The following is a 21,455-nucleotide window of genomic DNA, read 5'->3' on the forward strand; positions in this document are numbered from 1 at the left end:
TTTAGCGCATGCGACACCTTCGAGTACTAATTTTTTGACCCCGTCAGTCAAAGTGACTGGCATGTACGCTGGTACGCGCCTGATACGCGCTGAAAATTCCAACATGTTGGAAATTCCATTTCGGCGCGTTTCCGTACACATGGCGCCCCAAAGGCCAGCAAAAATACGCACAAACGCTTGGTTTCACGCGTGCACGCGCCAGTTGTGAACACATCTTAATGGAGGCTGACGTTTTTACATTTTGGTGAACGGTGGCAAATTCCTGTTAGCTGAGGCTGTCTTGTGAGTCAACTGTATCGCCAAAGTGGTCTATGGAGAGGACAGGCAAGATCGCCCGGACGCCAAAATTTCCTGAGTTGCACGAGGGCGAAGTACGCAAGTGAACGCAAGCCCAAACCAGAGGCAGGATGAGCTCCAGAACGAAAACGACATGCCAGTTGTGGCGGATGACAAGCTATAGTGAGGCATGCCACACACATCATGATCGCTCTGGAAGAAAAATCATTGTGAACGGCCGCGTTCTATGCAACCACCATATCAAAGGAAAGGAGCTGTAAGTCCCGGTGGCGAAAGGCGGGCCCATGCCCCTACAAGGCTACTTCCCCTTTAAATAAATCCAACCACCCAACCAACCCTTATCTAACCCCTAAAAAGAAAAAGAAGTACAGAAATTCTTTCCAATCCAGGGAGGACATTATTACTCTAGCCGGTTGAGAGACGCGTCCGCCCTTTGCTTTCCTCACAGGCGCAGGAAAGATGCGAACATGATAATACAACATACATGCAGGATGGTGATTCAACGGAGACCTATGGACTCACCTGCAAACGATGGCTCGTCCAATTCACGTATACCACTCCGAGTAACTCGTATATTGCCAGCAATCGTAGTTTAACCTTTCTCTTTTGCCTGGTTCACACTAGGACAACGATGAGGAAGTGAGCCTTCTGTCCAAAATGACTGCGTATATGTATGGGACGGGCACTGTGACTTCCTGCCGCACGGAGTGCAGGCAGCGCATGCGCACGGTCTCGCACGGGGACCGGCAAAATCGGGCAAGACTTCGAACGAAGTGTAGTCTATGTCTATGATCTACGTGGCCTAGTACAGTACACAGGTACAGGTGAGTAGGGCCAAAATCATGTAACGACGTTACGTCCTTTGACTCGTTTTCTTACATGACACGTGATCGTTTCCCGGGCCATGGCCAATAGCCGGTGTTCCTTCCGCGGGCATAATCAGCTCGGGATTTACTGCGTGAGGAACATCCGCATTAAGCCTGGTTCACACTAGGCCGATTTTCCGGCCGGTGCTCCGACACCGACTCCGACATGGAGTCTGCCGACTGTGTCGACTGAGTCGGACGGCCTGTTCACACACGGGGAACGACTCACTCGCAATAGAGTCGCATCGATTATCCATAAAAGCAAGAGTTCGTAGGGGTTATGAAATTTTGGTAGGACTTTACATTTCATCAAGAGTACAAAAGTACAAAAGTACAAGAGGTCATGAGCTCGACATCGACGCTCTTTGCTGTCATGGTGAAAAGCCTACCGTGATTGGTCCGAATCCCGCCCCATCACGTGCAAGCAGTAAAAATCGGCCGGCTTTTCGGCTAAATATCGACCAGTCGATACTTGGCCGAAAACTAGTGCGACAAGAAAATCGCCGCAGATTTGTCGGAACCCTGTACGACAACACAGTTCACACTACGCAATTTTCGCCCCGATCTTGAGGATTTTTCGCACGAGTCCATGTCGGCCGGAAAATCGGCCTAGTGTGAACCAGGCTTTAGTTCGTTGCGAGGCGCTTCCCGAATTTTATCTGCGGAATGCGCAACCTGCGCAGCATTTCATTGCGAGGCCACGGTTTCCCGAACGCACATAATCATTGCTTCGATCTTAACCGCAGGCGCTAGGCTAGGCGGAGCCTACGCATTAGTTCATTGCGAGGTGTTTCCCGAAAGCAAATTGAACCCGAGATCCGACTTCGCGGCGATCTGCGTAACCTGCGCTGGAGTGCATTGCGAGTCATTTCGCGAACGCAATTTGCACCGAGCTCGGGATTAACCGCGTGCGGAACATCCGCATTAGTTCGTTGCGAGGCGCTTCCCGAACGCATTTATCTGCGGAATGCGCATGTTGCGCAGCATTTCATTGTGATTAACCGCGTGCAGAACATCCGCATTCGTTCATTGCGAGGCGCTTCCCGAACACATTTACGAACACATTTATCGTCGGAATGCGCAACCTGCGCAGCATTTCATTGCGAGGTGTTTCCCGAACGCACATTAGGGAGGTTCTGCTGTACGTGAAACGTAGAGAAATCACTATATCATAGAAATCAGGTGTCTGGTTTAGAGTCTACGGCTTCGCGTGTTTTGGGTCCAGATCTGCTCTACGCGGAGATGAGGTTCTCTACGTTGTGGCACACGCAGAGAAATTGCGTACAGATCTGCTGGGCATCGATCAAGTGCAGGCAGAAAACTGCCAAATATGGAAGGGGAAAGTCCCACTACACATTCCACGTGATTTCTTTACGTGAATGTAGAGCAGAACAGATTTTCTTTACGTTACGGGAACGCGAAGAGATTTCCCGGCCCTATGTGATTTCTCTGCGTTTCACGTATAGCAGAACCTTCGACCCACGTGATTTGTGCTCATACGTGAACGTCAATTTTTACGTTGACGCGAGCTCAGAAAGAGCTTTCACTTAACGTTGCTTGTGAAGCTCGTCGTTTCGCTGACGACAGGAGCGAAAACTGGGACCGAAAACTTCAAAAAGTGAAAAAAAATGATTTTCTGGTGAGGACAAAGTCGCACAAATATTATTTTTAGCTAGTTTTAATAGGCAAAATCGAGTCAATAATCCCAACCTGATATCAAGGCTAAATTTGCAAAACTCGCGTTCACGTCGAACGTGAGTTGACCTCAGCTCACGTCATGAACGGGAGTTTCGACGCCAAAATTTGCCACACCGACGTGAAATTTCACGGTGTAGTGCAGAACAACGTGAAACGAAACCTCTCTATTGCTTCGATCCTAACCGCGTGCAGAGCCTACGCATTAGTTCATTGCGAGGTGTTTCCCGAACGCAAATTGAATCCGAGCTCCGACTTCACGGCGATCTGCATAACCTGCGCTGGAGTGCACTGCGAGTCACTTCCCGAACGCATTTTGCACCGAGCTCTGGATTAACCGCGTGCGGAACATCCGCATTAGTTCGTTGCGAGGCGCTTCCCGAACGCATTTATCTGCGGAATGCGCAAGCTGCGCAGCATTTCATTGTGAGGCCGCGGTTTCCCGAACGCACATTGCTTCGATCGCGTGCGGAGCCTACGCATTAGTTCATTGCGAGGTGTTTCCCGAACGCAAATTGAACCCGAGCTCCGACTTCGCGGCGATCTGCGTAACCTGCGCTGCAATGCATTGCGAGTCATTTCGCGAACGTAATTTGCACCGAGCTCGGGATTACCCGCGTGCGGAACATCCGCATTCGTTCATTGCGGGGCGCTTCCCGAACGCATTTATCTGCGGAATGCGCAACCTGCGCAGCTTTTTTATTGCGAGGCGTTTCCCGAACGCACATTAGGGAGGTTCTGCTATACGTGAAACGTAGTGAAATCACCTAGAGAGCCGGTGTCGGGGTTAGAGTCTACGGCTTCGCGTGTTTTGGGTCCAGATTTCTACGCAGAGATGAGGTTCTCTACGTTGTGGCACACGCAGAGAAATTGCGTACAGATCTGCTGGGCATCGATCAAGTGCAGGCAGAAAACTGCCAAATATGGAAGGGGAAAGTCCCAATACACATTCCACGTGATTTCTCTACGTTTGTTTAGAGCACAGGCAATTCTGCCTTCTCACCAGAGGAAAAACCTCCGGTTCCTGCTAAGAACGAATATAATATTATGAGAGAAGGAAATATTAAAAAGAATCATAACATGATAATTCCAAAGCACAAAGTTTGTATATAATTCAAATGGGTGTGTGTATGTGTAAGCATGCAGTGAAGAAAACACCGAGAAAACATGCAGTAATGTTTAGGGATGCCGAGCAAGGTGGTTACAAATTACAATTAATTCTGTTCAGAGCCAGTTTAAAGGCAGCTGCCGCGCTGTGGAGGCGAATATCGCTGGGAAGGGCATTCCAAAGAGTGCTTCCCACAAATGTCAATGACTGACGACCGGAAGGTCCAGGAAGGAAAGGCACTTGCAGTAGCCGCTGCTCCTGTCCTCGAGTAATTCGGCGGTCATCCCGGGATGCTTGGCCTGTGTTAGCCATCAACTGAAAGTAGGTGCAAAAAAGAGGACTTGCAAGATCATGTAGGCAACGGAAAACAAAAAACAAAACCTTGTAGTTAAAAATGTGAGTTAGGGATCGAATAGATAAGCGCACGAGGAGGGGGGCTGTGGATGCACGGCTGGAGAGTCGGAAAATTGCACGAATTCCGGATTTGCTGGATTTGATTAAACGACTCTGCAGCTGCTGTGTCAGCGACGGGAAGAATGCATTGGACGCGTACGTTAGTCGTGCTTGTAACAGATTCACTGTTACTACTAACACTAGGAATAGGATACACTTATCACGCTGCTGCTGTTAGGTGTTATGTCCATCATTGCTTGTTCATGTATATAAGAATGCATTATGGCAAGGATCATTGCTTATTCCAAGAATGACTACTGAAGTTAGTTGGACTGTTACACTGGTAGCAAGAGGATGGTTTTTCTTTTCGTCATGTTCGGGCTATGCGCAGTGGCCGCATTAGTCGCCTACGGTATATTCGAGATTCAGAAGCGTCTGAATCACCTTATCGCACTCGGTCAGTGCGATGGATCAGATCAAACGCCAAGGCGTGCTCAAGCTCCCAGCGGAGAGAGGCCACGCATGCGCCATGTTAAGTCTCCGCCTGTGTTTCGTGGAGATACAAGAGAGTTCAAGGAGTGGGCCTTCGCCATCGAACTCGCCATGAAGTCCCTGCAGCTGGACAACGCGGAGGAGCGCTTGAGCTACGCGGCGAGTTTTCTGGAGGGCAACGCTCGTTTTCCGACTGGCCAGACCTGAAAAGCAAGCTGGGAGAAGTGTACGGCCCGGTTTATGACAGGGAACAGGCGCGCATCGACTTATTCGCTCTTCACCAAGATGAGACTCTTGACGAATACATCAACAAATTTTCGCGGCTTAGCTTACAAGTTCCCGAGCTTGATGACCACTCCAGAGCTATCTTGTTCACGCGTGGGCTGGCTCAGGGCCTAAGCGGTGAGGTACTTAGGGAGTATCCGCAACATTTGGCCCAAGCCATACGAGCTGCGGTCTCAGCAGACCAGTCGATGCGGCTAGCCCAAGCAAGCTACGCCAATGCAGTGCGCGCACCAGGGCATCAGAGGCGCCAGCCTGGACCCTGGTCAAGCCAACCAACACCATCCGGTGGGAGAGAAACCAGGGAGCCAGAGGGTCGTTCAAGGCTGTGTTTCACCTGCAGGAAACCCGGCCATATTGCCAGATTCTGTCCAGAAGGAGGGAGGAACGCCACAAGCAAGCCTTCTTTAAACGATGGACGCCAGTAAGGAAGGGAGTGCGACTACTGGCGAACACGAGAGCACCCAGGAATAGGCCACGAATCAAAGTTCAGAACAAATTCAGCCCCTTAGCAAATGAGGAACCACGCCTCGAGGAGACCGAAATTCAAGCCTCGCCTGTCAAGCATTCGTCACCTGATACTGTTGGCCGGCCTAATGAAGTAACCGCCAGCACAGGGAGCATTTCCGCCGACAACGAACACGACCTAATGCGCGTCCAGGGCAAGATAAATGGACGTCGCGTTACCATGCTACTGGATTCTGGGTCAACCCACGACTTCATTTCAACTGACCTTGTCAAGAAGCACAACATCTCCACAACAACCGGTAGCGACGTCCTGAACGTCACACTTGCTGATGGATCGGTCCGCTCACAGCCTATTACGAAAACGGACAGCTTGAAGACCGTAGTCGGCGACTTTAGCGAGCACCAACAGTTCCTAGTATTCCCTATGACGCGGTATGACGTGATCCTCGGCAAACCATGGCTGACCCGGACGAACCCACAGATCAATTTTCGTACCAATGAAATCAAGCTGGAGGGTGGATCCATCATCTGTCAACCGAGTGAAAGTGATGGCACGGACAAATCCAACCCACCGATCGAGACGTTCCTCATCTCAGGGAAGCAGGCTAGGCATGCAATGAGAGGTGGCGCAATAGGAATCCTAGCGTATGTGACAGCAGATCCGGACGAGCCACAGACGGTGGATAGTCCGGGTAGGGAGGATCAGAAGGATATCAAGGACCTGCTGAAGGAGTTCGGGGACATCTTTCCCGATGAGCTTCCAAACAAGCTGCCACCCAGAAGAGGCGCAGATCACGAGATAAAAACGGAAGAAGGAGCTAAACCGCCATCTCGTGCAGCATATCGTTTACCAAAACCAGAGATGGGTGAGCTTCAAGCTCAGCTCACCGAGCTGCTCCGTAGAGGATTCATCCAGCCCAGCAAATCCCCATCCGGAGCCCCTGTGTTCTTCGTAAAGAAAGCGGATGGAACACTTCGAATGGTATGCGACTGGCGTGAGCTAAACCGCATAACCATTAAGAACAAGGCATGCCTACCGAATATTGACGACCTCTTTGATACCGTCCAAGGCAGTGCGTATTTCACCAAGCTAGATCTGAGGTCCGGTTACAATCAGATTCGAATAGAAGAAACAGATATTCCGAAGACAGCAATAAATACCCCATTCGGTCACTTTCAGTTCACAGTGATGGGTTTCGGCCTAACAAATGCCCCGGCAACATTCCAAACCTTGATGAACAGTGTCCTCCAGCCATACCTGCGTAAATTCGTTGTGGTGTTTCTAGACGATATCCTCATATTCAGCAAATCATGGGAGGAGCACCTCGATCATGTCAGAACCATCTTAAACGCCCTCAGGAGGAATGAGCTATATTGCAAACCGTCTAAATGTGAATTCGGCCGGACAGACGTTCTATTTCTTGGGCACCGGATAGACGGCCAATGCATTTCTCCAGATCCAGAGAAGATCAAGGCCGTGCATAACTGGCCTGTCCCGACGACGGTCACGCACGTAAGACAGTTTCTGGGATTCGCTAATTACTTTCGAAGGTTCATTAACCATTTCTCGGCCATCTCCAAACCCCTGGAGGAACTGACAGGGAAACATGTGCGCTTCCAGTGGAATCAGACTCGACAGGAGGCATTTGAGCGATTGAAGTCTGCTCTGCTGGATGCACCAGTGTTGCGACTAGCAAACGTCAGTCAGGATTTCCGCGTTGAGACTGACGCAAGTGACTTTGCTGTGGCAGGAGTCTTGACGCAGCAAGCAGAGGACCAGTCCTGGCATCCTGTGGCTTACGTGAGCCGAAAGCTGTCTTCTGCCGAACGGAATTACACGGCCGCCGAGCGAGAAACTGTGGCTGTAGTGTACGCCCTGCAGTGCTGGCGAGTCTACCTATTTCGCCACTTTCAACTCTACACCGACAACATGGGAGTTGTCTACCTCAGGACCAAACCAAACTTAACCAAGAGAGAGGCTCGATGGATTGAATTCCTGGCCGACTATGACTACACGGTACATCACAAGCCAGGGAAGTGTAACATAGCAGACCCGTTGTCACGTCGACCAGACTTGGAACTGAATGGAATCGAGTTCTCTCTGGATGTGAATCAAGGAATTGCGAATCAGATCTCAGCAGGGTATGATAGTGACCCAGAGCTTTCGCCAGTAATCAAGCGCTTGATGGCTTGCAGCGAAGACGCCATGCATGAGCGATACGTCTGGAACAGTGTGGACCGGCGGCTGTACCTAGTAACATCGGGCGATGCTCGCCTCTGCATTCCTCGCGGTCCGGTACGGCTGCAACTGCTCAAACAGAATCATGATTGCCTGACGGCCGGCCATCCGGGGAGAGACAGGACCTACCTGAAGCTGAGCAGATACTTCTATTGGCCAGGCATGAGAAGTACTGTGAAGGACTTCGTTAAATCTTGCGACCGGTGCCAACGCGTAAAGGGTAGCCAGACCAAGGCAGGACTGTTGCAGTCCCTTCCAGTCCCCGAACAGCCCTGGACAGACATCAGCATGGATTTCATCATAGCACTGCCGCTGACCTGCCGAGGACATAGCGCCATTCTAACCTTTGTGGACCGCCTGACGAAGTATGTGCACCTGATCCCGACGACTGTTCATGTTGACTCTAAGGAGGCAGCCCGATTGTACGTGGATCATGTGTTTGCTGCCCATGGCTTGAGCAAAACGATAGTTTGTGATCGAGATCCGCGATTCACGTCGGCGTTCTTCAAGGAGGTTTTCAGTATTCTTGGCGTGGAGCTAAAAATGAGCACGGCCAACCACCCGCAGACCGATGGCATGACTGAGCGTGTGAACCGTGTCATTGAGGATACGCTAAGAGCTTTCGTCAACCATAGGCAAAACAATTGGGATGAACTCCTATCGCTATGTGAGTTTGCGATCAACAATGCCGATCAAGCGTCAACAGGTAACACGCCATTTTTCCTCAACCATGGATGCCATCCAGTTACTCCCTCGAGCTTATTGACGAAGCAGAAAGCTGGAGCTGGCATGGACACGAATGGTCCGCTGTCATGGCTGGATGGCCGCGTAGAGGCACTACGTGAGGCACAGGATGCCATCGTGGCGGCGCAGGCCCGGCAATCATTGTATGCGGATCGAGGACGGGTGGAGGACGCCCTGAAGGAGGGGGATGAGGTGTTGGTCTTCAGGGACTTCCTGCTGACGCCCGAGGAACGAGACAGGCCTTCACACAAATTAAGGCTCAAGTGGTATGGGCCGTTCAAGGTGCAGAAGAAAGTGGCCCCGAATGCGTACAGATTAGCTCTTCCAAGAATCATTCGGGCCCATCCAGTGTTCAATATTGCTGCCCTCAAGCTGTACCATGGCAATGAGATACCGGGCCGTACTCAGCCGGCACCTCCACCCCTAACCGATGCGGATGGCCATACGCGGTACATTGTCGAAAAGGTGTTGTCGCACAAGAAGAGAGGACGGCGCACGCAGTACCTAGTGAAATGGAAGGGCTACCGAGATGCCACCTGGGAGCCGGAGGAATACTTGATGGATGAAGCAGGAAACGCTATTATTCCGCTGAAAACCTACCTGGACCGTTTTTCATAAAATTGCTATTTAATTGGCAGCCACAGTTGTATTGCTAGTTTCTACGTGTTGCAATAGAAATGTAGCATTCTGCATGATTAGGATAGTGCTTCCCTGCCAGCCAGGCGTTATTTGCAGAGGACATGCACTGGATCTTGAGTTCATCAGTGTTGTTTTCGGCTACCATGCATTCCACATATCCATGCATGATCATTAGTTACCATAACTGTTCCTTCGAATTGGTACTGTTCTGACAGTTGAGAGGGGGGAATGGTGTAACAGATTCACTGTTACTACTAACACTAGGAATAGGATACACTTATCACGCTGCTGCTGTTAGGTGTTATGTCCATCATTGCTTTTTCATGTATATAAGAATGCATTATGGCAAGGATCATTGCTTATTCCAAGAATGACTACTGACGTTAGTTGGACTGTTACAGTGCTTGCACAATGCCAATGTACCAAAGTCTGCGGGCTCTTATGGGCAGAGATCGCCCATGGCGCCATAGCTGGCTGATGGCGACTGACGCCTTCTGCACAACACTGGAGACATGTGGCTGCCAGGATAGCTGGTCATCAATGGTTACGCCAAGGTATTTGGCAGTGGAGGTAACAGTTAAGGCTTGATCCTTACATTTCACGACTGGTATGTCGCCAATGAGTCCCCGAGGTTGAATTACCATGACTTGGGTTTTGCCGGTATTCAGCAGAAGCCCAATTTCGGAGAGCCAGTCAGACAGACGTGTCACAGCCGTAGTCAACGTCTTGCAAACAGTGTCCAGATCTGAATCAGAATAATCTAGGATGATGTCGTCCACGAACTCCTGATGAACAACAATGCAAGGTATGACGTCGGAAATGTCACTCGTGTAAAGGACAAAGAGAAGCGGCCCAAGAACACTGCCTTGGGGCACACCTCTTGAGCATGGGACTGCATCAGAGAGAGCCTCACACACCTTGACACGCTGAGTACGACCAGACAGATAGCTAGCCAACCATAACAATACTCTGCCATTGACTCCCAGGGTGAATAGTTTATCAATCAGACGTTGATGTTGGACACGGTCAAACGCTTTTGACATGTCAACCATCACAATACCTGTGTATTTTCGCTCTTGTTTGGCCAACAGCCAACGGTTGGCGGCTAGAACTAATGCATCTTCGGTAGAGTGCATTTTCCTGTAGGCAAACTGACTTAGTGAGGAAAATGTTGTCAACTCCAAAGCACGAAAAAGGCCAAAAACTAAACCAAGAACATATGCAATAACATGTTATTTATAAAGACAGGACAAGTGAATAATTAGTCAGTCCATTGTTCATGATGATCTCCGACGGTTACGTCGGCAAGCGAGCCTCCGCCACTGCCAAAGCAGCGTGAGCTCCGCAGGAGGGTGCAAATTTCAAACCAAAATTTAAACGCCTACAACCGCGAATGCACATGATACAGGATTTCAGAAGGCTGAAGGAAATCCTGCATCTAACAAATGCCATAACATGAGAGTAATGCTCACCCCTCTTCTCCGCCAACAGATGAGCAATTCGTTTGTACAGTGCTGTTGATGCTGGACCCATTCCGCCACTGGCTGACATGACCGCCGGAACAAAGGAGGCTTGCTCAACCTGCCTCACCCGCTCCTCATAGTGCCTTCTCTTTTCTTTTTCATGTCGCTGATACACAATAGTATGTGGTGCAGATCGATTTGAGCGTGAGTGAGGATTAAAAACCCGTATATCAATAAGTGTACGCTCAAAACGACTGCCCCACAAACCATTGGCAGCGACATCCAACCCGGCACGGTCTTCCACATTTGCGGTCCGGTAGCGAAGACGCTCCCCCGTCAGCGGTTGCAGCAAGGGCTCGTTGGACACACTGGTGCACACCTCGTCCAGCAGCCGGGCCGTGACGTCCCGAGTACCATTGTGTCTAATGGAGGGAAACCCTCAATAGGGGCACGACAGGGAATGCGCGACAGTTGCCTCTTGGCCGCAAGAGCAGTGTGACGGTACCCTGGCCGGCCAGTAGTAAGTGCGGGGCAGGTTCTGGCACACTTTTTGACCTTTGACCTTTGGGCCAAATAAGGCACACTGTGTCGGTCGTGCTGGGTCTGGCCCCGGGACTTCCCCCAGGGTTTGACCTTTGACCTTTGGGTTAAATAAGGCACACTGTATCGGGCGCGTTTGGTCTGGCCCCGGGACTCCCCCAGGGTTTGACCTTTGACCCTGTCATGCCATAAATGTCATCATGTTCTTTTCCGTGGCGAACGTGCACTTGTGCACGTTCGGTGCATTCGCACTGGGGAGTAGTAAAATACGTACTACTCCCTGATTTGCACATCGTAGATGTGCAGTGACATATTGCGCATGCGCGCATACGCACGCGGAGCGTGTGACCTTCAGTGGCCCTGCGGAAAAGACGCAGTGCAACACAAGGTGGACTAGTACACGTGTCATTATACTACTCCATGATTCGCACTTCGTAGATGTGCAGCAAACAAGTTCACGTTCCGTGCATTCGTTTTATATAGCAATAAAAACTGCTTTATGGCAGTTTTCTAAAAAGGTTATTGTGTTCTAGTCCATGAATCCCGTCTAAAAAGTAAGAAATTAACGAAATGTGATAGCCGAAAATTATAATTTCACACAAAACCTCACAATAATCACGACACTTGAAGATCTAATAGTACGGCTTTCAACACTTGTTTATTCCGACACTTGTACTTGTACAAGTACATGTACTGCGCCAACATGCTTGCATGTGAAAGAGGACCACGAGGGGAAAAGGTCGTCTCGCATCCTGTGTGTGATTATTGTGAGGTTTTGTGTGAAATTTTAATTTTCGGCTATCACATTTCGTTAATTTCTTACTTTTTAGACGGGATTCATGGACTAGAACACAATAACCTTTTTAGAAAACTGCCATAAAGCAGTTTTTATTGCTATAATTTCTTTTGTTTTTTGGCTAAAGGATATTACCGGTATTATTATTTTTATTTTATTTTACTAGGGTGTTTCCCACAGACCTATGGTCTTCTTACGGGAGCCCCTAGAAAGGTTAAGCATGAACGAACAAATGGGCGATAATCTGTACAAGAGCGAACAGTGAAAGGCAGCATATTCCACCGATCAGAACCTATAATTGTGTCACCAATTGAATGCCCTAAATGATGGCCTACATGTAGCGACTCTACATGTTATTATTATTATTTTATTTTACTAGGGTGTTTCGCACAGTCCTATGGTCTTCTTACGGGAGCCCCTATGGCTATGTACATGTACGTGTATCATTATCAATTTCAATACCGTATTATACGCATTGATGTGCAAGCCTTTTCTTGCAGAAAATGGAACTAGTCTTGCATACATGTATTCATGTTCTTCTGCAGGGGAATCATATGAGTAGTGGCGGTGATATTTTTTTTTATACGCAGGTCATTCTGTGGATGTTGCAGAATTCCATGACTCTGTCATAAAATTGTCTTGTCTTTCAGAAAATTCAGATGTCCACACCCTAAATCACATTTACTTGAGAATTGTAACCAGGTGCGCGCCGCAGATGTTTTTGTTGATTCTGTGTTTATAATTGTAGTCATGGGTTGTCGTGATAAGGTCATCCGGCATCATATTGTAGTGAAATCGTAATCCTGTTGATGTCGGTAAAACTTTTGGAAGCAGTTCAATGACTTCAAAGTGTTACAAGTCCACGATTATCTAAAACAACACAGCAAAGTAGGAACAATAAACATGTATTAAAATGTAAACAAATACATTGCTGAGTCCGACACCTCGTTCCAACAACTACACTGATCCTGAGGATATAAGGGGCAAGGATATATGGTTGGAGGTACTGAGAGATAAACAAGGCACTCCATAATAATAACATGTTACACGACTTTGGGGGAGTATGAATGATATCCAGTCAAACCTCTTTAGGACGAACATCAAGGGACCGATGGCATTTGCTCTGTGAGTTTGTCTTAACCCTATTTTTATAACGAGTGAATACAATTATTTCTCCAATACTGCAATAGAGACACGAATAGATTTCTTCTACAGCGAAAGATTCTAAGCCAGACCAAACCATTGACTCGTCTTTTATGAAACAAATGAGTCACTGAACCTTTCTTTAGCAACATGACGGCAACTGAAACAACAACAGAGAAAATATGATACATGTACAGCACATTCTTGCAGGTACAACAAACAGATTGCAGATCGTAATTCTTGCTCTACCGGCACGCAACTTTATTTAGTGCAATCTCGGCGGTACTCACAAATCAAACAGCCCAGACTCGAGTAAACAAATCCAATCGTACGAGATTTTCACGAGACTGCACCCATTGGCTTGTTTCGTATGAAGCAAACAAGTCACTGAATGCATGAACCTCTCCATAATGGAGATTTTCCCTGATATGCGAATTTATTTTGCATACTAACGTTAGTACTCGGCCAATGCGTCCTTGAACCTTCGCCTCCAGATTGGGAACTGCCAACGATGCTATGCCACTGCAAAATTCAGATTCTACCCCATGATCGGAGCACGGAATGCCGGAAGCAATCATGACCAGTGCCTTACTTGTAACGTACCAATGTACAATGAACATGAGTATTTCGACAACACATCTAAGCCTTACCGTCAAGAAGGTGAACTCGCGTTCTTCGCACACTGTTGGCAAGTGCAAAGAGATACGAATGGATCTATTAAATCCGAATAAAATCAGCACACGTTTCCGTAAATGAAAGGGTGAGCATAAGCAAATGATTTGATGGAAACTGGTCAACTCAGAGATCACCTGTCATTGAGTATTCCGTAAAAGGAGGCCTCGACAGCAGAAAAGCTAAATTTAGAAAAGAGATCCTGTCAGCTTTTCCATTATTATTTTATTGTATTCCACCTAAAATCAGCACACTTTTCGTAAATGAAAGAGTCAACACAAGCAAATGAATCAAAGGGAACTGGTCAACTCACCTGTCATTGAGTAATATTCCGTGAAAAGAGGTCTCAGCAGAGCCGAAGCGAAATAAGCCAGGACACGAAATATCCGAAACAGCTCATGCAAGAAGCAGTTCCAAAGAAGGAAGTTCCTCGCGCATGCACATCCGAAAACGGACTGCACGGCATGCAACACAATGTCTGCCGTGCACGTGCACAGCACGCGGCTACCACCCGTTGCCGTTTTTGGTAGATCTACCGAGCACCTTACGTAGAAACTTACGTAGCCTAAGTGAAGTACCGAGCACCTTACGTAGAAACTTACGTAGCATAGCGGTGTCGTTTTTTCTGCCATGTGAACACAATAATAGAAAAGCTGACAGGATCGCTTTTCTAAATTTGCACATCGTAGATGTGCACTGATTGACAAGTTGCCCATACAGAGCATACCTAATCGGCTTTTCGATCGAGAATGTTCAAATTCGGCCATATTATGAGCTCCAAGATCAGAATTCGGCTCAACATAGTACTTGAAGTCACCGCTCCCATTACGTCAAGTACATTTACATACACCCTGTTGAAGCACTGAAGCATCGGTTTTCGGGGAATTCAACATGCGAATTTTTGAAAATTCGGCGAAAAGATGGGTAATTTCTTCAAAACCACTGTTTTTCGGCGAATTTTTCGCCCGGCCGATTAGGGAAATGCCTACTGTCCATGCAGGTCCATTAGATGCAAATTTCTATTTTGATCAGGATACAGTTAGAATCAACCGGCTACGCCCGGAGTATCATGCATTAAAACAATTATTGAAGGGGTGTCACAGTGAAGCAGTGTTGCTACGCACCACAAATCCCCTCTGCACTGCATCGAATCTATACTGGAGAATCCAGAGTGACCAGCAAAGAGTCACAACCCGCGGGTATCCAGTCACACTAAGGCATATCCACCATTCCCCACATATTCACTGTAACAAAACACAATACTGTTTACTATAATGCACTTTTATTTAAATGGACTTGGATGAGTCTGTAGAAGAGAACACAATGCACGCACACGCACGCATGCGCGGGCACACACACACACACACACACACACACACACACACACACACATCTAGGTTATAGTGCTATACACGTATCTAGGGTTTAGGAAGCACGAGAATATGTCGAAGCACCCACGCATACCCCTTCATGCAGTGTACTTCAGTAGCCCAACACATTACGACTGCTCAGGACCATCACAAAACACATTACGACCGCTCAGGACCATCACAAAACACTACACACTGTTACTACACTGCATACACAGTTACTACACTACGCCTGTTCCAAGTACTTACAAATAATTTTGAAAACAAATGGCACATCCCGAAGACGGCAGCTAGCTCCAGACCTTCATACATACATCATCATCATCTGTATAACCAAGCATGAGCGCACACAAACACTATTAGTGTCACGAATACGGAAGCAGGGTAAGACAAGAGGATACGAAACAAGTAAGTATCGCTATAACGAGGGGGATAAGTATACATGTAGACAGAGCAGTGCTTACTTACAGGGTCCGGATACGCTCCATGGCGTCCCGGTAGTCGGACTGCAACAGCAGCCCGACTTGCCGGCCCTCCCAGTAACGGGCTCGATGGGCCGCACCCGCCAGGTGTGCGGCCACGGCCTGGCCTCCCACCAGCCTTTCTCCACTGTAAAAACGAAAGAAACCGCAGAAAGCACAGTGTCATAGAGCTCTTTTGTTGGGGGAGAGAGCTAGGAGCACTGCACACTTACCATTTGTCACAATATATTATAAGAAAGAGGCGGCGCTTGACGCACCGCCTCAGGTGCTGAAACAAGGGTATAACTCCTGTCAGTTCCACACCGCAGTGGCAAGTGAACGCCATACTGTAAATGTAATGATACTGAAGTGAAGGTGTGAACCGCAAAGCAAGGCCTTTACCTTCTTCCTGTCGAATTCGCTCCCCAGCTGCATACCGACATCACCCGCTAAAATCCAATCATACCAAGTAATGCAAAGGTCATCAGTTGACCTTTTGGACTTTTCAACTCTTATCCAAAACCACCAAGAGGAAAAAAACCCAGGATAATAATAATAATCTTTATTTCAGGATTACCCAAAGGCTAACGCCTATCTGGGGATGAAGAAGACGTCAGTTGTAGAAGCGTTTTGTGGAGGAGTTGTTACATTATTCTCAGTAAATAGATATGGCTGATACATTCGGTGTAGACGTGGACGACCGGTCGTGGTCTCTCACCACGGGTCCTTTACTAATAGAAAGGCGGACGCCAATAAGAACTGTTGTGGAGTTGGCAGATCAAAACGCGCAGCAAGAAATTTGGCACGTCGATGGTAGACTCCATCGGGAGGACGGACCAGCTCTTGTTGATAGTAGGGGAGTGTCCGCCTGGTGCTATGGAGGTCGCCTTCATCGCGTTAATGAACCTGCTTGGATAGGACGGGGTAGCATCGAGTACTACCTCAACGGCGTCTAGAGCCGGCGGTCCTGCAGTTATTGTGACGCCACATGCTGTATTCTACGGTGGTTACACCACGGAAGGCTCCACAGGGAGAATGCGCCAGCGGTGATACGCAGGGAAGGTAACAATCGTGTACGGGAGTGGTACCGATACAACCTTCGGCATAGGGAAGATGGACCTGCTTTCATCTCTCAGGAGGAGGAGGGTGTCTATCAGTGGTACCTCAACGGGGTGTATTACGATGACCACCATCAAGACCAGGCAATACACCCCATGGAGCTGCAGTACATCAATGTAGTGCCTACTAAGGTAGACTCGTCAGCAATAAGTCATGAGTCCATTTGTGTGATTTGTCAGGATACCCTGGACCGTCCTCTATCCAAGTTGGAGTGCGGTCATGAATTTCACTTCCACTGCATCAAGGAGTGGATCAGTTCTGCCCCCAGCCCTACTTGCCTAACCTGCCGCTACTCCATGACTGCTGAGGACTTGGTTGAGTTCTTGTAGTAATACATGACACAGCTGCATGTAGGCGACTACGAATGACCAGTCATGTGCTACAGACGGACACGGACACGCCACCCTAAGTAGCCATGAGCGGCTCTTTGGACAAGGGCAACAAAGCACCCCGTGGGCGGCCAAGGTTGACACTAGCCACAAGTCTGCTCGCTCAGTTGAATAAGCTGGGTGTGCCCATGAAGACCATGGAAGACCTTTCCAGGTGCCGGCAACAAGCAGAGGACAAGACAGACTGGAAGAAACTGTGCAGCTCGACACTCGAGGACAAATCAGTATCAGCAGCTACTACACCTTGCTGATGATGCTCACAAGACAGAAGTGGGAAAAACACTGAATTTCTTTATTTAGTGCTCAACTACGCGAAATGTGTTATTATTATTATACATGTTCAACTGTACTCAGTCTGGCTGACTGCCATTCTCTACCACACATTACCGGACACTGTTGTGGTTGTCGTCGTTATCGTCGTCGTCATTGTTGATGTTGTTGTCGTCGTTATCGTCGTTGTTGTTGATTTTGTTGGTGGCTGTTGCTGTCGGTTGTTGTCGGTTGTTGTCGTTTGCTGTTGGTTGTTGTTGGTTGTTGTTGATGTTGTTGTCGGTTGGTGTCGTCGTTATCGTCGTCGTTGTTGATGTTGTTATTAGTTGTTGCTGTCGGTTGTTGGTTGTTATTGGTTGTTGCTGTCGGTTGTTGGTTGTTATTGTTGATTGCTGTGGGTTGTTGTTGGCTGTTGGATGTTGTTGTCGGCTGTTGTCGGTTGTTGTTGGTTATTGTTGGTTGTTGTTGGTTGTTGTTGGGCGTTGTTGGTTGTTGTCGGTTGTTGTCAGGTGTTGTTGGTTGTTGTTGGTTGTTGTTGTCGGTTGTTGTCGGTTGTTGGGTGTTGTTGTCGGTTGTTGGGTGTTGTTGTCGATTGTTGGGTGTTGTTGTCGGTTGTTGGGTGTTGTTGTTGGTTGGTGTTGGTTGGTGTTGGTTGTTGTTGGTTGTTGTCGGTTGTTGTCCGTTGTTGTTGGTTGTTGTTGGTTGTTGTTGGCTGTTGTTGGTTGTTGTTGTTGTTGTTGTTGTTTGTTGTTGTCGGTTGTTGGTTGTTGTTGTGTGTTGTTGTTGGTTGTAGTTGGTTGTTGTCAGTTGTTGTTGGTTGTTGGATGTTGTTGTCGGTTGTTGTCGGTTCTTGTTGGTTGTTGTTGGTTGTTGTTGGCTGTTGTTGGTTGTTGTTGGTTGTTGTTGGTTGTTGTTGGTTGTTGTTGTCGGTTGTTGGTTGTTGTCGTTTGTTGTTGTTGTTGTTGGTTGTAGTTGGTTGTTGTCAGTTGTTGTTGGTTGTTGGATGTTGTTGTCGGTTGTTGTCGGTTGTTGTCGGTTGTTGTCGGTTGTTGTTGGTTGTTGTTGGCTGTTGTTGGCTGTTTTTGGTTGTTGTTGGTTGTTGTCGGTTGTTGTCGGTTGTTGTGTTTTAATCGTTATTATGTTCATTATCCAGGAGGATGTTGCTATGATCCAGTACCATTTTTTCGCATATATGAGACAAGTTTGTGTAACGTTAGTGTGACGCGGGGTATGCTGATTGGATGTGAGGTGGTGAGAGTATGCTGATTGGCCGATAACAATTAGTGGAAGGGATAAAGTAATGCGCTGCTTGTGCAGCGTAACCAAACACATGGTCTGTGGGAAACACCCTAGTAAAATAAATAAAATAATAATAACATGAATTGCCACCGGCACTTGAGAGACTCGAGCCCCGCCACCTTGTTCAAATCGGACTTGGTAGCTTCATACTGGAACTTAATCTTCTTCTTTTTGAGGTATGACCGTACAAAACGCGCTTGGATTTTTTCATTTTATTTTTTTATTTTTTATTTTTTTTGTTTTTTATTTTTTTCATTGCAACTTTTTTAGCAGATAGCAACTTTTTTTAGCAGACTCGTGAAACAACGGTGAATCTGGAACGAATAAATGGTCCATGTCAAAGGCATGACGAGTCTCGAAGTCTTCACATTCACGATGGAACCTTGTCATGATTGACGCATTCCTTGATGGTGCGCACATGAAATCACCCTGGCTTATCTTTTCCAACTCCATTCTTTTCACATCCTGCAACCCATACCCTACTAGTATCAGTGGGGATGCTAGAATCAGAAGAGGCAAGGCAGCACTCTTCCGTGGATGTATTACTCGACACAACACCACCCATACTTGTTTTCTAGAAGTTTTGACTATAATGATATATTGCAGCAGGAAGTAGTATACAGTCAAATAGGATAGGATAAGAATGAATGATCAACTGTCTGATAAAGAATGCTGTTCATTAAAGACTTATTGGAAGGTCTCTACCAGCTGATCGTCATGTTGGACGGCGACACTGCATAATGATATGAAGCTCTCAGTTAGCTGTTTCAGTTCCGTGGTAGAAAGTGTCATGTGTGCGTCCAGAGAACGATGAAAACATCTAGGGTCCACGTTGATGCAGACGATTGGAGCAACAGCAAGACGTACCTTCAACGCTTGCTCGTCAATGTCGAGGGAGACTGCCCCGGGGTAGATGAAAACATCTTGTTCCACATCCAGTTCGAACCAGCTGGTCGGGACTAGCTTGCTTTCACCGTTGATGTACACCCGACATTGACCGTAGGACGAACGTGATGGGTAGAAGTTGGTCTTGATCTTCTCCACACGTCCTCTTCGGAGAGTGTCACGGAGCGATGGACAAGTCTTGATCAAGTTCGTAATGATGAACTCAGTGGACTCATTCAGTTCGATGTAAACCTGTCCTTGAGCATCTTTGCGAGCTGTTGCCGTACTACTACAGGCTGGTAGAGCTCCTGAAGGGAAGAACATCTTATAACCAGGCTTGTAGAAGGATCTACCTGATGACTTGTAGGACAGTTGCATGTCCTCCTGAAACCCATCTACCACAATCTCTTTGTGGAGCTTGGTAGGAGCAGGTGACACATAGCGACGCTTAGCCGGTACTGCCTTCGAAGAGAGCACAACTTGAGGAGGGTCAGCAGGAAGAGCGGAATTCTTCCTCACCCGCCGCTCGTATAGGTTATCCATCTTCCAGGAAGCGAAGGGAGAACAACTCATCAGCACTGTATTCGATGAACGAATGACTCGACTACAGGACAACCAACCGTATTTATACAAGGCAGAGACGGAGGCGGGTTGAAGTGATAAAATATGTGTCAGCTAGGTCAACCAATCACCATCAAGCCCGCCAAAAACATTTGACCACTCAGCATTGAGCCCACCAAAAACATTTGACCAACCAGCATCAAACCCGCCAAAAGCATTTTGTCCAATCAGCGGCATGCCCACCAAAATCATATCTCATCTTAAAGATTCCTTACATGATACCGCCACTTTAGTGAACTGATACAGTATGGAAATAAGATCAGAGTCAAACGTGTGCAAGTTCTGAATCACGTGATCAAGTGAATAGGTTTCCCAACAATAGGCATCAATCAATGATACCATAAGAGATGTATCAGATGGAGATAAAATCAGCAAATTCGTACGCAACGTGGACAGTTGAGAAGAAGACACCATCCTGGTCGACTCCATGAGACGCAGTACATATAGGAGTGGAAAATGCTGAGGAAGAGGTTTCATGATTCGACTGAACCTCAACCATGATACATTGCTACGAGGTAAGTAGGAACGCAGTTTACGTAGTACATCCACATTCGTATCGTATACTATGCAGGATAATGCTATAGCATAGTTTATACTCTTGTACAAAGAGGATTTTTTCATCGCAAGTATCTGCTCCCGAAGAGTGTGTACGCAAAGCTGATCGGATAAGAGTTCAGTTTTCGAAAGAAAATGCAAAAGATGACGATCCACACCGCTTAACCGCTCATGTACCGCGTAAGACTTCTTCATCAAACTACATCTCCTATGCACATCATCTTCAGTGAAGTAAATCACCGCCATGACAAGTCCACACGAAGAACACACGTATCTTCCTTCATGTAAAACATGATCAAGATGTTGACACTGTTTTTCCTCCCCGAATTGCTCTTCTTCTTCTTCTTCTTCTTCTTCTTCTTCTTCTTCATCTTCATCCTTCTCATGAAGTCTCCTTTCACGTACATAAGCAGGTAAGATCTTAAATTCAGAATCCATCTTCACTCCTCACCAACATCCTCATTATGACACTATATCCAGCATGATATCTACTTTATATAACCAATCCTATCCAGGGTAATTATCAGGTACAACCATGGTTGTAGAGGACCTCATACCCTCTCCGACACGTCGGAGAGGGTACGAGGTCCTCTACCCCCATGGTTGTACCTGATAATTACCCTGGATAGGATTGGTTATATAAAGTAGA

The 21,455-nt window shown here is 47.5% G+C and overlaps 1 long non-coding RNA gene across 1 annotated transcript; it reads right to left on the reverse strand.

Moving 5' to 3' along the window:
• Window positions 1-15,102: 15,102 nt before the first annotated feature.
• LOC135830057 (uncharacterized) lies at window positions 15,103-16,152 on the reverse strand. Its single transcript, XR_010555986.1, has 4 exons — window positions 15,902-16,152; window positions 15,676-15,816; window positions 15,457-15,532; window positions 15,103-15,143 (listed from the first exon to the last, which is right to left on the reverse strand). It is a non-coding gene; the product is annotated as an uncharacterized LOC135830057 (long non-coding RNA).
• Window positions 16,153-21,455: the final 5,303 nt, after the last annotated feature.

The sequence above is a fragment of the Sycon ciliatum genome, chromosome 13, assembly GCF_964019385.1.
Source record: "Sycon ciliatum chromosome 13, ocSycCili1.1, whole genome shotgun sequence".
NCBI classification, from domain to species: domain Eukaryota; kingdom Metazoa; phylum Porifera; class Calcarea; order Leucosolenida; family Sycettidae; genus Sycon; species Sycon ciliatum.